Source organism: Solanum stenotomum, chromosome 3 (assembly GCF_019186545.1).
Source record: "Solanum stenotomum isolate F172 chromosome 3, ASM1918654v1, whole genome shotgun sequence".
Classification (NCBI taxonomy): Eukaryota; Viridiplantae; Streptophyta; class Magnoliopsida; order Solanales; family Solanaceae; genus Solanum; species Solanum stenotomum.
The window spans coordinates 33,591,960-33,608,522 of NC_064284.1; positions in this window are offsets into that span (position 1 = coordinate 33,591,960).

Here is a 16,563-nt window from a genome sequence, read left to right on the forward strand (position 1 = left end):
CTCTGAACTCTCCCCCATATCGGTGCTCAATACTACTCCCAAAATATGATACTAGCTCTTTATGTTTTAAAAACATAACTTCTTTTTGTGGTTTGAGATAATTGCTCAAAACTTAGCTCAAAGGCTATCTTGAAAATCTCAATTTCCCTTCTTGCTTAATTGTGAAAGCATTTACTCTTTTTTGAAAACTAGCTCAAAGGCTCTTTTGAAAATCAAAGTTACCTTACTTGTTCAAATGTGAAAACATTTACTCTTTAACTAAAAACTAGCTCAAAGTCTCTTTTGAAAATCAAAGTTTCCTTACTTGTTTAAATGTAAAAAACATTTTAAACTCTTTGGGAAGACATAGTCCCCATATACTTTTGAAGAAATGAACTTCAACTTTACTCTTTACTGAACTCAAAACTCAAGTTTTAAAACAAAGTTAAATCATTTGTAAAAGACTTTTGGAAGACTCTATGAACTTCTCTTAACTTGACTCTTGACTTGATTCTTAGCTTCTCTTGACTTGACTCTCTTGAATTGAATTATGGATTCAAGGATTGTGATTTGTGATAGGAAAGATCTCATGATGTTTAGGAGTGTTTTTAGATAGTTAAACATGAGAAAAGATAAAGAAATCACTGTCTGGAAGCAAGTCCACAATGCGGAGATGCATTAAATTATTTGGTCGCGAAATAACTTTTGAGGCAGAACGGTCTGTGACCGCTCCGCGACGCGAAAACCATTTTGTCAAATCTAAGGAACAGGTGCACGATGCGGACCTGCTACCTGTTCCTTATCTGACTTTTTTCCTTTTTCGTTTTCCAGCCCCATTTCGCTTAAACTCGACTACTATTCTGAAGTTCTCTTTAGATTCAGATACCCAGTATGTATACACACGAATCTAACTCAAACAACTCAAGGAAACAACATTTTAACCTCAAGGAACTCCTAAATCTCAACCTGACTCAAGAACAAAGGTCAATTTCAAGAACAACATTCAAGATTCATCAAGTTTCAACTTTCTAGAATAAACTTCGCTAATATAAACATGCTTGGCGCGTTGTTGAACTAGCCCAACGCTATGAAAGACTCACATACCTCTTTAGGGATCAATCCTTGTCGAAATCCACAAGCTAAACCTTCAACAACGACAAACTTTGTTCTTTCTCCTCTTTTCTCCTCCTACGTTCTTTCTTCAAAAACCCTAGCGTAAATCTCCAATTGCCTAAACTGAACCAATTCAGTTGTGACCCTAAATTAATTCACCAAAAACGAATTAAAATAATAGGATATGGAAAAGACCAAAACACCCTTTAAAAATTTGGATTGGACATTTCCTTATTCCAACAACCCAACTTCCAAAGGGCATAACTCACTCATACAAACTCGGAATCGCACAAACTAAGCGAAGTTGGAAAGATCATTCCAAGAGATTTCCTACCATATCTAGAAGTACCTATAACTCATCATGATCTAGAAGTTATGACCATTTGAATTTGGCCAAAACTCAACTTATTCTAAATTAACAAAATTCCATTCTTTCCAAAAAATGACTATTTCCAATTATTAGCTTTTTCCTAGTCATTTCAAATTGTGAGATGTTACAATATCTACCCCTTGGGAACATTCTTCCTCGAATGAGATTACTCTTATTAGGCTAAGGGTGGTAACATCAAGTTCAAACACCCAACAAGCAAATGTAAACAAACAACATGTTCACTCATAATTTAAAGAGTACTAAGAAGAGAATTAGTACCTTGGTCTGCACTTTTTCTGGATTCAAAGAGATGTGGATATCTCTTCTTCATATCCTCCTCAGGTTCCCAAGTAGCTTCCTCAACAAATTGGTTCCTCCAAAGGACTTTGACTGATGCTACTTCCTTAGTCCTCAACTTGCGAACTTGGCAATCTAAAATCTGAAGTGGAATCTCCTCATAAGATAAGCTACCCTTGATTCCAATTTATGCAGTTGGTATGATCAATAAAGGATCGCCCATATATTTTGTCAACATGGAGATGTGGAACACCGGACGGACTGCTGCTAATTCTTGTGGTAGCTCTAACTCATAAGTTACATTGCCAATCCTCTTGGATATTCTGTAAGGCCAATATACCGGGGACTAAGCTTCCCTTTCTTACCAAATCTCATAAAACCCTTCATGGGTGAAACTTTCAAGTAAACTCAATCATCTGCTTCAAACTCTAACTCCCTCCTCCTACCATCAGTGTAGGATTTCTGATGACTCTGCGCTATTTTCAGTCTCTCTTGAATAACTTTCACTTTCTCTATAGCTTGAAGAACTAAGTCTGGTCCTATCAACTCTGCTTCACCAACTTATCCAATAGGAGATCTGCATCTTCTCCCATAAAGAGCTTCATAAGGAGCCATTTGGATGCTAGCATGGTAACTATTATTGTAAGCAAACTCAATGAGAGACAGGTGATCATCCCAATTAGCCTTGAAATCAATCACACAATCTACCTTGATACCTCAAAACACCATCTCCCCCTTATTCAAAAGCCATCACTTTCTACTTATGAAATTTTGCCTTTAATTCAAGAAAAATAGGATCTTGGTCTTGCTTCTCTTTTATTCTGACACTAGTGATGATTCAACCCCATTTATCACCACCACTCCTCCTTCTGTGGAATCCATTAGTCGAACTCCTAGTCGTGCAAGTATATACACCTATTTTGCTAACTCTTTCTTATCTTCCTCAAAATGGGTGGTACTATCCATAGATAATCTACTCAAGGCATCAACAACAACATTAGCCTTACCTGGGTGATAAAGAATACTCATGTCATAATCTTCGAGTAACTCTAACCACCTTCTTTGTTTGAGATTAAACTCTTTCTGACTAAACACATACTAAAGACTCTTGTGATCGGTGAACGCATCCACATGAACACCATAAAGATAATGATGCTATATTTTCAAAGAAAATACTATGACAGCCAACTCTAGATTTTGGGTTGGGTAATTCTTCTCATGAACTTTCAACTGTTTGGAGGCATAAGCTATAACCTTGCCATTTTGCATTAACACACAACCCAAACCAACTCTAGTTGCATCGTAATACACCACAAAACCTTGAGTACCCTCTGGTAAAGTTAACACAAGGGAAGTAGTCAACCTTTTTTTCAATTCCTGAAAGCTTTTCTCACAAGCTTCACACCATTGAAACTTCACTATTTTCTGAGTCAACTTGGTCAAAAGAGATGAAATGGATGAGAACCCCTCTACGAACCTTCTACAATATCCTTCCAAACCCAAGAAACTCCTAATATCAGTTGGAGATATGGGTCTAGGCCAATTCTGCACTGTCTCTATCTTATTGGTATCAACTCCAATTCCATCACCGAAAACTATGTGGCCCAAGAAGGCCACAGACTCAACCCAAAACTCACACGTAGAGAACTTGGCATATAACTCCTTATCTTTCAAAGTCTAAAGAACTATTCTGAGATGACTAGCATGATCTTCTTTATTCCTTGAATAGATTAGTATGTCATCAATGAAGACTATAACAAACATATCTAAATAAGGTTTGAATACTCTATTCATAAGGTCCATGAATGTTGCAGACACATTGGTCAAACCAAAGGACATAACTAAGAACTCATAATGACCATTACAGGCCCTGAATGCTGTCTTTGGAATACCACATTCCCTCACTCTTATCTGATGGTAGCGTGATCTAAGGTTTATCTTACTAAAACAAGTAGTGCCTTGAAGCTGATCGAAAAGATCATCAATTCTCGGAAGAGGATACTTATTTTTGACGATAACCGTGTTCAACTAACGGTAATCTATACACACCCTAAGGGAACCATCTTTCTTTCTCACAAATGGGACAGGAGCGCCCTAAGGTGAGATACTTGGTCGAATGAAACCTTTCTCTAAAAGATCTTTCAACTGCTCTTTAAGCTCTTTCAACTCTGTTGGGGCCATTCTATATGGCGGAATAGATACGGGACGAGTATTTAGAAGAATGTCTATCTGAAGTCTATTTCTCTCCCAGGAGGGACTTTGGGAAGATCATCAGTAAAGACTTCTGGAAACTCTTTTAATATAGGAATTAACTGAATATGAGGTATCTCAACACTAGAGTAATTAACTCGGACTAAGTGATAGACACAACCCTTGGAAACTAACTTTCTCGCCTTAAGGTACGAAATAAAACGACCCTTAGGCACTGTTGAACTACTCTTCAACTTTATAACCGGTTCACTGGAACTTGACTACTCGAGTTCTACAATCTATTGATGCATAACAGGCATTAAACCAGTCCATACCTAGAATGACATCAAACTCTACCATGACTAACTCAACTAAATCAACCATGGTACTTTTGTGATTGATAGAAACGAAACAATCACGATAGAATCTTTCTGCTATAATAGACTCACCAACAGGTGTAGAAACACTGAATGGTTCACTAAGTTTCTTAGGAATAACATCAAAATTGAAGACTTGGATCATACCAGTGACAACATCTGGCGAATCCTCTTGCTCTCGGAGACTAACAATAGCATAAAGACGGTTTCCTTTTCCACCTGCCCTTGAAGTAGCTCATTTACATACAACTCTATCTAGTGGAGCAACTGAAGAAGACTGGGCTCTATTACCCCCATTACCATTACTCTGTCTACTCTTAGGACACACTCTCATAAAATGACTGTTCTGGCCACACTTGAAAGCAACTAATGGAGTCATCACGACATATCCCTAAGTGTCTCCTACCACACTTAGCACATGCAGGAATCTTAGTACCCCCTTGTGCCTTACTACCTTGCGAATGCGCAGGTCTAGCTCTGAAGTTTTGAGAATCCTGACTATGTTACTCACATTTGTTCCTTGGTGCAAGTGCACTAGCAGATGATGGAGCAGGTCCTTTCTTCTTATGTTTGAAAGAAGACTGGTTCGCATTACTCTTTTGCTGCCCGAATTCATTCCCTGATGTCTTTGCCCTCTTATTCTCAAACTCTCATCTATCCTTCAGTTGGTCCTTCTCAACTTGTTGCACATGGATCATCAACCTTGCTATGCCCATGCAACCTATTATCATGGTTGCCTTACTTTCCTTACTTGACAAAAGAGTGAACCCAACAACGAATAAACTCAGCCTGCTCCTCATGTCAATAACCATCTCTTTGCTTCTCTTAGCTCACGAAGAAACGCCACATAAAGGCACTCCCGACCATAGGCCAACTCAAAATTGGTTACGCGCAAGCACGAGTTAGAAAGAAACTTTTTAGAGATGAAAATCTAACACACGAAATGAGAATGAAAGATGTGAAGGAATTTCCTAAATGTTAGAGCCTCCTAACTATAGATGTGGTGCGCTTCACACCGATAACAAGGACTCTACAGACATGACTTCATAGACTCCCAAAGACTCTTGACCTGTACGCTCTGATACCAAGTTTTTCATGCCCCGAGCCTACACCCTGGACGCGACCGGCACTCGAGAACCATTGTTGGCCCTAAGCGAACCCTTGGCCTGGCTTACTTACTTAGTGAAAGACTTAACTCATGAAGAAAAATACTTTCAAAACAAGTAAACTGAACTGCTCAAAATATAACTTAGAATGTAATAAATAACATTCATTGCCAAGGTGGCAACTCAAGTCTTAACTTAATTGAAAATGGAAAGTAAAGACTCATGAACTAATATAACTAACTCTGTCTATGAAGCCTCTAAACTCTAAGGGATGTCAGTACAAGACCCCCGATCATCCTAACAACTGAAATAAGCAAGCAATAAAACAAAACATAACAAAAGGGACCCTCCAAAAAGTAAGGAGGCTCACCAACTAACTCTGAGTACTCAACTGGATCAACGATACACTAGATGCTGATTGTGATTAACTGTGTCTGCATCATAATAAGATGCAGGCCAAATGGAATCAGTACATTAAATGTACGAGTATGCGAGGGAAATTCTAAAACAAGACATAAAGCTTGAAAGGAACTGAAAAACTTACCTAGCTTAACACAAGTCAACTCAACTGATTTCAATATTGTGTATATAAATGCAGTATAAAGAAAAGCTTTAAAACATGGTTTTCAACTCTGTGCATTTAGAAATACAATAATAACTCTGTATGTATGCAAAGATACAATATGAACTTTGTTTGTATATTAANGATTGTGATTAACTGTGTCTGCATCATAATAAGATGCAGGCCAAATGGAATCAGTACATTAAATGTACGAGTATGCGAGGGGAATTCTAAAACAAGACATAAGCTTGAAAGGAACTGAAGAACTTACCTAGCTTAACTCAAGTCAACTCAAGTCAACTCAACTGATTTCAATATTGTGTATATAAATGCAGTATAAAGAAAAGCTTTAAAACATGGTTTTCAACTCTGTGCATTTAGAAATACAATAATAACTCTGTATGTATGCAAAGATACAATATGAACTTTGTTTGTATATTAAAATACAAATATTTTTGATGTATATAAAAAATACAAAGTACTGATGTGGGAGTTTCTCTAACCGACAACCATCACTTAAGAGCTATTGTGATGATACAACGTTTTGCCTCACGCTGCTAGGGCCGTCCTATACCTTGCCATGCATATAGAACCTGAACTACTATGTGGATCCACTAATCTATGCTAAAAAGAACTAAAGGAATCATCTAAAAAGTATGACCCTTTTCTACCCATGATGGCTACATGGTTTGTGGTGGCTCAGAGTTCTTTGAACTCTCCCCCATATCGGTGCTCAATACTACTCCCAAAATATGATACTAGCTCTTTATGTTTTAAAAACATAACTTCTTTCTGTGGTTTGAGATAATTGCTCAAAACTTAGTTCAAAGGCTATCTTGAAAATCTCAGTTTCCCTTCTTGTTTAATTGTGAAAACATTTACTCTTTTCTGAAAACTAGCTCAAAGGCTCTTTTGAAAATCAAAGTTTCCTTACTTGTTAAAATGTGAAAACATTTACTCTTTAACTGAAAACTAGCTCAAAGGCACTTTTGGAAATCAAAGTTTCTTTGTTTAAATGTGAAAAACATTTTAAACTCTTTGGGAATACATAGTCCCCATATACTTTTAAAGAAATGAACTTCAACTTTATTCTTTACTGAACTCAAAACTCAAGTCTTAAAACAAAGTTAAATCATTTGTAAAAGTCTTTTGGAAGACTCTATGAACTTCTCTTAACTTGGCTTGACTTCTCTTGACTTGACTCTTAGCTTCTCTTGACTTGACTCTTAAGTTCTCTTGAATTGAATTATTGATTCAAGGATTGTGATTTGTGATAGGAAAAATCTCATGATGTTTAGGATTGTTTTTAGATAGTTAAACATGAGAAAAGGTTAATAAATCATTGTATGGAAGCAAGTCCGCGACGCAGAGATGCATTAAATTATTAGGTCGCGAAATAACTTTTGAGGTGGAACGGTCCGTGACCGCTCCGCGACTCGAAAACAATTTTGTCAAATCTGAGGAACAGGTCTGCGTCGTGGACCTGCTACTTGTTCCTTGTCCAACTTTTTTCCTTCTTCGTTTTCCAGCCCCAATTCACCTAAACTCGACTACTATTCTCAAGTTCTCTTTAGATTCAGATACCCAGTATGTATACACACGAATCTAAGTCAAACCAATCAAGGAAACAACATTTTAACCCAAGGAACTCCTCAATATCAACCTAACTCAAGAACGAAATTCAATTTGAAGAACAACATTCAAGATTCATCGACTTTCAACTTTCTAGTACCAGGTCCACATCGCGGACCTGTTCCTCAGGATTGGAAAAATTTTCTCAGCATCGTGGAGAGGTCACAGACCCTTCTGTCTCAAAAATTATTTCGTAACCAAATATTAAAATGTATCACTACGTCACAGACTTGCTTCCAGACAATGATTTCGTGATCGTTTCTCATGTTTAACTATCTAAAAATACTTCTAAACATCACGAGATCTCTCCTATCACAAATCACATCCTTGAATTCAAAAATAAAATTCAAGGTAGAGTTGAGAGTCAAGTCTTGAGAGTTCTTTCGAACATTTTTGAGAAAGTCCCTTTGAGTCTTTTTAGGAGTCTTTTACAAATTCTAATAACTTGTTTTAAGACTCGAGCAAGTGAGTATGAGAGTGAGGAGAATGTATTCATGAGTCTACTTTGTCATCACGAGACCCTTCATATCATGAACCATAACTCTTGAATTCATAATTCACATTCAAGAGAGAGTTAAGAGTAGAGTTTAAGAAAGTCTTTGAGTTCAATTGTGAATCCTTTGAGATCAACTATTGATTCGAGCTACATTTTGAGGAAGTGAGTATGAGAACGAGAAGATTCATATACACGAGTTCCATATTATTATGTAGACCCTTGAGTCGAGTTGTTCATACTCATAATTCCGCATGAACTCCATAAGTTGAGTATCTTTGAGAGGAGTAGTATCTTCAAGGTCTAGGTCTTGAGTATAGAGTTCATAATCCTTTTGAGATTATATTTCTAATCACTGGACTACTACATGTTACCCATGAAGCCCTTGAGTTGAGTTGTTTATGCCCATAACTCCGCATGAACCCTTTAAGTCGAGCAGTCTTGAGATGAGAAGTATCTTTGAGTCCTTGAGTTGAGTAGTTCATGCTCATAATTCTGCATGAACCCTCTGAGTTGAGTATTCTTGAAATGAGTAGTATCATTGAAGTTCTTGAGTTCCAAGTATTGAGTTTTATCCATAGTTATTGAAAACCTTGAATTGAGTCTTTCACGCCCATAATTCAGCATAAACCCTATTTTACGAAGTCTTTTACAAAATTTATAAACTTGTTTTAAGACTTGAGTTTTGAGTTGAGTAAAAATTAAAGAGTGAAGTTCATTTCTTCAAAAAAAAATATGGGGACTATGTATTTCCAAAGAGTAAAATATTTTCACATTTAAACAAGAAAGGAAACTGAGATTTCCAAAAGAGCATTTGAGCTAGTTTTCTATAAAGAATAAATGCTTTCACAATTAAGCAAGAGAGGAAACACTAATTTCCAAGAGAGTCTTCAAGCTAGTTTTTGAGTAATTTTCTCAAACCACAGAGTTGTGTTTTTAAACATATGAGCTAGTATATTTGGGAGTAATATTGATCACTGATATGGGGGAGAGTTCAGACAATTCCCAGCACCCAAAAACCGTGTAGCCATCATGGGTAAAAAAGGGTCATACTTTTTAGATGATTCCTTAGTGTTTTTTAGCATAGACTAGTGGATCCACTTAGTAGTTAGGTTTTATACCCCTGGCAAGGTATAGGACTGCCCTGGCAGCGTGAGGCAAAATGTTAAACCATCACATAGCTCACAGTGATGGTTGTCGATTAGAGAACCTCCCACAGTTATACATTGTATTCTCATATACACAGAGTTTACCTTGTATTTTCATATACAAGTAGAGTTTATCTTGTATCCTTGCATACAAACATAGTTATTTTGTATTTTTCAATACATTGAGTTGCTTTCTACTATTTTAAAAGCATTTCATATATTGCATATGTATTGTTGCTTTATATTGAGTTGAGTATCCAGAGTTGAGTATACAGAGTTGAGTATCCAGAGTTGAGTATCCAGAGTTGAGACAGAGTTAAGTACCAAGAGTCAAGTATCTTATTGTTGAGATTGAGCCTTATTTCACTGAGTTGAATATCTTATAATTGAGTTGAGCCTTATTTCACTGAGTTGAATATCTTATCATTGAGTTGAGCCCTATTTTCTCTGAGCTGAGTTGAATTATGTTTCTTTGAGTTGAGTGGAGTGAGTGGAGAAGAGGTAAATATGTTTCTATTCCACCAGTTCAAGCTTATGTTATGCTTTAGAATTCCCCTTACATGCTCGTACATTCCATGTACTGAGCCATTTGGCCTGCATCGTTTCATGATGCAGATACAAGTACTCAGGATCATCATCAGGCGCTTCGTTGATACCGCATGTAGTTCGAGTTAGCTATGGTGAGCCTCCTTGCTTCCGGAGGGTTCCACTTGTACTTTCATTTATATCTGTTGTTAGGATGTCGTGGGTCTTGTCCCTACTTCCATCTTTGTTAGTTAGAGGCTTCATAGATAGACAATAGAGTTTGAGAAGTCTGTTAATTTATTTTGTTAAATTTTTTAAAGACTTAAGTTGCCTATTTATGGCGAGTTGAATATTTTTTTTATTCAAAGTTATCTATTCAGTATTGTTCAGATTATCTTAAAGTTGAGTATTTGAATTTATTCAGTTTTTAATCTTTTGCATGCTTAAGTTAGTCTTCCTCTTGTAGGCAGCCAGGATGAGGGTTCGTTTGGGGACCAACAATAGTTCTTGAGTGCCGGTCACGTCGTAGGTGTAGACTCGAATCATGATATAGACAAAGTAATGTGCTACCTTCTCTAACTTAAGATACCATTTATCTATTCCTCTTTTTTGAGTTTTTAGCTTATTATTTTTATTAATCAATTTATTTAATAATTAAAATTTTATTATTGCATCTAATTATATCCCATGAGTTACACAAAAACCTATACCTATTTGCTTTCTCTACTTAAGTAACATGTCTCATCAACTTCTCTCCCTAATTTTTTAAGCTTAACCAATCTATAAATAACACTTAAATAAAGAAATGGTAGATTCTCATTTCTATTTTCTCCCATTTCTTTTTTATCTTAGTTAAAAAATGTGTTGGCTTCCAATGAAATCATTGTCTTTTGATTCTTCATTTTAATTTTTGTTGGTTTTCTTTTCTATTTATTAGATATGTTAATCAACTAAATTTTGTTTGATTGATTTTCAGTAACACTTGTATGTGAAGGAAGGAAGTAATTGTGGTATCCAATTTCACCAAAAGTTTTTTATTTTATCACCAACTTATAGAGATCGAAGAAATATTTTGTCTTTCATTCTGTCATTTTTATAGTGAATTAGAATGAGAAAACAAATGAGATTTGATTAATTTTTCTAGAATTAAAATTACAATTAAATATTAAACCAACTTAATAGTTAAGAATTTTATTTATAACATAGGGATAAAAGCAAAATAATATAAGAATATATAATCATGATAGAACATATAAGAATCTTTCTTCTTTATGTATGTAGCGTTCAATACAAAAAGATATTTTTCATTTTCATTTGATCAATTTCTATGGTGTGAATATATTTTACTAATTCCTTTTTTATATATTTATTTGTATGTTTTTTTGTTGCAAAATAGTCTGTTCCATTCATATTACTTTTGTTTAATTAAAAGCCCCAAAAGGCATTGACAAATAAAAAGAAAATAAACAAATGTTAGGCCCAAATGTGACCCATATTGCCAAACAAAACAAAGCAAAATAGAAATGCAGACCAACTCAAAAGGGAAAGTAACTGGTAGCCATTGTATTCCTTGCTATCACTTTCGTATTCGGATGAATTTTGATGGAACAATGGCCATTGTTGAAAGATCGAGAAGTTGAGAACATCAAGGTTGGATAGATTACATCCAAGACGCTCCAATCTGTCACAAGCGCCATATAATCTTGTCCGATGAAGACTTCTTCAACTTGATGCAGCTCAAATCTGATACTTTCATTTAAAGGTGAGCCCTATATTCTCTACCTTATTTTGACGATTCTGAGTAATTCATGTTTCTCTGGCCACACTAAATTGGAGAGTTCTTGCTCTTTCTTTTGCTTTTGTATGTTTATGTTGCTTTGTTGTATTCCATCTTGCGATATCAGATTGCTTTGTTGTATTTCGTCTTGCTACCTCTCCGATGTCATGTTCCTAAATCCTTACCATTTGACAGATTGAGCTCACAAGGAGCTAATACCACTGTCTAAATGGTTCTGATTTAGATCCATGGTCATCAGATGAGGTAAACCTTGTTTCTCCTTTTTGAACAACTTGTTGTTAGTATTGATGTAGCCTGGTCACCTTATACTGTAAATGAGGGATTCTGGCATCTGGTTACTCTTCAGTTTGGAGCTCTATTTGTATCTAATTCGATGAGCGCCTTCCCTTCCCTGGGTACTTTCATGTATGTGTTAAAAGCTTTAAAAATTGTACCTGCACATGAAAAACTAAAATTAGCAAAGAACTCCACGACTTTATTTCCTTCCTGAGCACATGAGACACCTCTACTTGCCCATCCTTCCTCATCCATTGTATCTTCTTAATCATCAAGCTTATGCTCCATGGGATTTCCAAATTGCCATCCAATATTTGGGATACCATTAGTGAATCAGTCTCTAGTATAATAGGTAATAGATTGTTGGACACACAAAATTGCAATCCCCCTTTTAAGGCAATGACCTCTGCTTCCAGACTTGTTTTGACTCTCAGCTCTTGTGAAGCAGTATATATGAATTCTCCTTCCCAATTTCTGATGCAGAAAGCCCCAGCACTAAGTCCTGGATTACCCTTTGATGCACCATCTGAATTACATTTGTACACCCCTATGCTAGAAGGTACCCAGTAAATCACCCTAGTAGATATAACCGATTTGTAATTCTCAAAGAAATGAACCATCATATCCCACTCTTTAGGTATGTTCTGTAACCAAGGGTATCTAACCAAAGCCAGAATGTGAATATTTCTAGTAATTTCTGCCAACATACTGTACCTAGACATTTTACCTCGATGCTTTACCTTATTTCTCCCTTTCCAAATCTCCCATAAAATGAAACTAGGAATACCATTGAAAAAGGGTCTTAGTTTAGCACTACATTCTGCATTCCACCATTTAAAAATGGTGGCCTTGAGTTGTAGAAAAGGTCCCTCAACTCCAGCAGCTCTACTAACCATGTTCCACAGAAACTGAGATTTAGGACAAGCAATAAAAAGATGTTCCCATGTTTCATTATTGTTCAGGTCACAACAACAACAATACACCACCTCCTCTAGCCTCATCCTGACCAAGAGTTCTCCAACAAGAATTCTTTGTTTGATCAATCTCCAGAAAAAGAAAGAGATTTTAAAAGGGACCCCTTTCTCCTATACTTGTCGAAATTCTTCCTGATATACCTAAGGAGTTCTTAAACTCTCCCAAGCTGACCTGATAGAGAACTTACCTGAGTGATTTAGCATCCAGTAAAGTTTATGCATCTCCTCACACTCTTGAACAATATCAATGTTTTTAATAATGTGATTTACTACTCCTTCAGGAAGGATATGTCTTAGCAACTCCTCATTCCACATGCCTTGTATCATCAATTGAATAATGTCTTCTTGATCTAGATTAGAAGAAAATGATACTAGAAGACAGTAATGTAGTGCTCCAATATGAGACCAGTTATCAAACATAATACTAGAGGAACCATTGTTAGGCTACCACCAAATTTCTTGATCTATGAAATCCCTAGCCTGTAACATATACTTCCAAGTCTGAGACCCTCCCTTCCACTCCACTATCTGAGGTCTACACTTCTTACAGTATTTGTTCCACATGAAGTGTGACCACATAGAGTGTTTGGTTCTAAAATTTCACCAAAGCTTTGCAAACAAAGCTCTTGATGCATTAAATAGTAACCTGAAACCCAACCCTCCTTTCATTTTAGGTTGACAAATTTCAGTCCAAGAAACCCAATGCTTGTTTCCACGACCCTCTTTAAAATTCCACAGGAATCTTGCAAATAATTCGTGTAGACCATGAATCACACAATTGGGAGGTATAATTGCATATAGTAGATATATAGGGACACTTTGTAGCACATTGTTAATTAGAACAACTTTTCCTCCAAATGAAAGTAACTTTTCTTTCCAAGCTTGTAGTTTATTCAACACTTTCTTCATTAGATCAGCAAAGTGTGTTTTCCTTTTCCTAGCATGCCCAATTGGCCATCCCAGGTATGTTATAGGAAAAGTACCTCTTGAAATCCTGAGCATTCCTCTATCAGCTGAATATCTCTTTGAGCAGCCATATTATGCACAAAAAAAGCACTTTTTCCCCTATTAATATTTTGCCCTGATTGTTTTTCATATTCCTGCAAAGTATTCATTAACAGTTTTATAGAGAAACTGTCAGCATTAGCAAAAATTATGGTATCATCTGTATAAGCCAAGTGAGAAATGTTCTCACTCCACTTAGGTAACCCAAAACTCTTATATTGTGAACACGAGTGTAGAGAATTCAAAGCCGTTCAAAGTACTTCAGCAGTCAATATAAATAATGCAGGGGATAGGGGGTCCCCTTGTTTGATCCCTCTAGTAGAATGAAAGAATCCAGAGGCTTGCCCATTAATTAACACAGAGTACCAATTATTAGCAACTAGTCTCCAAATCTTGTCTGAGAATACATTGTTGAAGCCCATCCTGCTTAGGACTTTCATCATAAACCTCCAGTCCACTCTATCATAAGCTTTCTCCATGTCTAGCTTAAACACAACATTAGCAGTCTTACTCTCTTTCTGATGTCTACTATAATCTCCTGTGCAAGTAAAATATTTTCAGTAATGCTCCTACATTTAAGAAATCCAGATTGGTTATTTGAGATAAGCTTAGGCATCAGACCCTCTAGTCTATCATGTATTAGTCTAGATATGATTTTATTTAAGAAGTTACTCAGACTGATGGGTCTTAAATCAGAAAATGAAACCATATTTTCTCTTTTAGGGATCCAGACCAGATTTGTGTGAGTAATAGCTTTTGGTAAGGTCAAACCATTAAAAAAAAGCCAGTACTACAACAAATACATCATGATGAACAATATCCCAACAGAATTGATAAAAATGACCTATAAATCCATCAGGACTACAAGCAGTGTCTCCATTTAGTTCAAAAACTATCCTTCTAACTTCTTCTAATGTAGGAGGCATGTTCAACTGTACATTATCTTCTTCTGTCACCATACCAGGAACTAAGTCAAGTAAGTTCATATCTTCATCAACCCCCTCTCCTGTAAATTGCACATGATAAAATCTGATGGTTTTCGTCTCAACTTCATTCCCCTCAGCCCATGTACCATCAGCTCTCTGAATCCTATCAATGTTCAGTCTTTTCCTTCTTCTTTTAACCAAGTTATGAAAAAAATTAGTAGTTCTATCCCTCTCTGTGAACCACTGGATACCTGATTTCTGCCTCCAAAACTCTTCCTGAAAGTGCAGGTACTTAGTATACTCAACTTGAGCTCTACTAAGTACTTCTCTATTGACAGAAGTTGGTGTATGCTCAAACAGTTGTTCCTTAACTCTGACAATATCCTCCCTGATGATGAACTGTTGGAAAATATCACCATAACAATCTCTACTCCACTTTCTCAGAGCTTGTTTAGTTCTCTTCATCTTCACCTTCAAGTTTATAAAAGCATCTCGATTACCATCAGTAACCCAATTCTGTAGTATCACCTCTTTAGACTCTTTTTTTTCCGTCCAAAATTTAAGGAATCTGAATGGTTTATATAGAGGTGGAGCTTTCCCACCACATGTTAATAACATTGGTGCATGATTAGAGCCAGACCTAGAAAGGATGTCTAATTTTAAATTCCCCATTTCTCCCAAAAAAAAGATTATTTACAAGGATTATGTCCAATCTTTTAAAGATGCACTCCTCATCAGCCCTACCATTCCACCATGTGAAAGAACTTCCATTGAATCTTACATCAACCAATTTACAAGAGTTTATACAGCAAGCAAAATTTTTCACCTCAGTAGGATATACTGGTAGACCTCCTATCTTCTCCTCTAGAGTCAAAATGACATTAAAATCACCCCCTACCATCTATGAATATATCATATTCTGATCAACATAGTAGATTTTATTCCAGAACTGAAGTCTTTCAAATGAACCACACTTTGCATATACCAAACTATTAATCATTTGATGACCATTATCGAATAATAGTTTCACAGTCAGTTGTTGTTCTGAGTCTGATATTACCTCCACCTGAATATTCTCATTTACAAATAACAATACCTTCCCATTTACATTGTAATTTGCATATGCCATGCCCAACCTTCTTTTTGTGATTGAATATATCTGATATCTTGAAAAGGTTCCATTAGAGCCACCACATCAAATTTATGGTGTCTATGCAACATTTGTACTCTATGGAATGAATGATGAATCTTCACAGATCTAATATTCCATATCAAAGCTTTGTACTTTATTTCGAATTTGTTCTTCCAGCCCTCATAGGATTGACCCTAACAGGTCCTTGAGGTTTAGTTTTCTTCTTCTTTGTTAACTCTTGTAGTGACAGTCCTGCTTCTTTACACACTTCAATGAGATTAATATGGTTTTCACAATCATTATGTTCCTCCACTCTTTCCCTTTCCTGATGTTCAAGAATCTCAATTGTTTGATTCTCCCTATTTACCCCTTGATGAGTGATATACCGTGAGTTTACGATGTTTCTAATACATTTCACTTACAAGTTGTGTGTGTCTAGGGCCTTTTTATATTGGTTTTTATGTGTTTTTATCATGTTTTGCAAGAAAGGTGTTCAGGCGCGGAAGTTTAGAGACAGCTGCAGGAAATGCAGAAAAAGGCATCCACGGAGGTGATCTACGGACCGTAGGTCCATTCACGGTCCGTAGGTTATGACCGTAGATCAGCAGGCATGGTATTGAGGACAAATCAGGGAAATCTGACCAAGTGTGGAACCACGGT